We start from the raw sequence: 1,422 nt of genomic DNA, 5'->3' as shown, positions 1-1,422 counted from the left end.
AACCTTTTTTTCTGTGAATCTGACATACTTGCTCAATGTTTTCATACAATGATTTATGTACGCATTTAACTGAAGTGAATGCATGCTAACTGGCAAAAAGTTAAGCAGAAAGCATCCACAGAATAAGCTGCACTCATTTTGGTATTTATGTATTAACTCCTGTATTATTTGCCGATCGTCTTAGGCTAGTGACTATTTTAATGCATCAAGTATAGTCTCAGACTTAACAAGTCAATTCACCCAATGCAGCAGATAACGGATTGGATATAGAATGCCATTTCACTCCCATGAACACATCACAGGAAGTGACTTCATATGATCTATGACCCCCTGACATCACAGGAAGTCTAACCATGAACTCTTCAAGACTAAAACGCTCACTAAAGTTAACAAGCATTTGCAAAGCAACAAGTCTCGCATTTCTCCAAGTTAGAGCTATTAGCAGTTGTAAACTCCCAACCGGACTTTTCTTGCCACATTAAATCGGCAAAAGTGCAATTATCTACGTAACAGGCGAAAGTGCAATTAACTATGTAACAGGGTCGATGTCATGCAAAGCGCTCGACTTCTGCCAAGTGAGATCACGCTGCAAAAAAAGATAAAAAGTAGTCCACAAACTGGACGGAAAACAGCGAGCCTTGCATGTTTTCAGTACTTGGTCGCTGCGCTCGAGGAGGGCTAACCACCTGAAAAGGCATGATGTATGCATGCCTTCCACTAATGAAAGCAAGCAGATTTTGAAAGGCAAGCACACAAACCAATGAAAGACACTGACGTGACATGGGTGGGGATCTGAGCCCTTTTCTAACTACTAATGCATCTCGCAAGCGAAACGCATGAGACGCAGACTCGACCCTAAAATGGTGTTCCATGTGGGTTGGGGTATTGGGCCTCCGGCAGTGAGTGCATGTCCAAATTCCCAAGGGGAGCCTGTGCAGGTGCGATTAAGAGCAGCATGCTCCGGAAGGTGGGCTTAGTGAGCAGAAGAGAGCTGAAACTATAGCTTTTCCTGCCTACGGTCATACCACCCTGAATGCGCCCAATCTCGGAAACTAAGCAGGGTTGGCCCTGGTTAGTACTTGGATGGGAGACCGCCTGGGAATACCAGGTACTGTAGGCATTTTGCCTCTCGCAGACACTAGGTGCTGCACGTCTTAGTTCAATAACACAGCTTTGTCGCTAATTTCATTTTCCACTTTTTATTTCCTGCACTCTTTTTTTTCCTGTCTTAAAAAAAGAAATAAAAAGAAAAGCAATAACACTAAAATAAACACTTTCCAAAGGAAAACTTGCAATTATTCTGCACTTTACACTCGGCCCAAGCTGAAGAAAACATTTGCTCCACGACGGGCAAAGGGATCCCTAGCTAAGGCTAGGCTTTCTTGCGGTAAGCATATGCGTGAGGTCTTAAAACCAGATCTC

The 1,422-nt window shown here is 43.5% G+C and overlaps 1 pseudogene; it reads left to right on the top strand.

The window, feature by feature from the left end:
• Positions 1-1,011: 1,011 nt before the first annotated feature.
• Positions 1,012-1,120, top strand: LOC138262568 (5S ribosomal RNA; annotated as a pseudogene).
• Positions 1,121-1,422: the final 302 nt, after the last annotated feature.

Source organism: Pleurodeles waltl, chromosome 10 (genome assembly GCF_031143425.1).
Source record: "Pleurodeles waltl isolate 20211129_DDA chromosome 10, aPleWal1.hap1.20221129, whole genome shotgun sequence".
In the NCBI taxonomy this organism is placed as follows: domain Eukaryota; kingdom Metazoa; phylum Chordata; class Amphibia; order Caudata; family Salamandridae; genus Pleurodeles; species Pleurodeles waltl.
The sequence above is the reverse complement of the archived record's forward strand: the minus strand, read 5'-3'. Positions and strand labels throughout refer to the sequence as shown.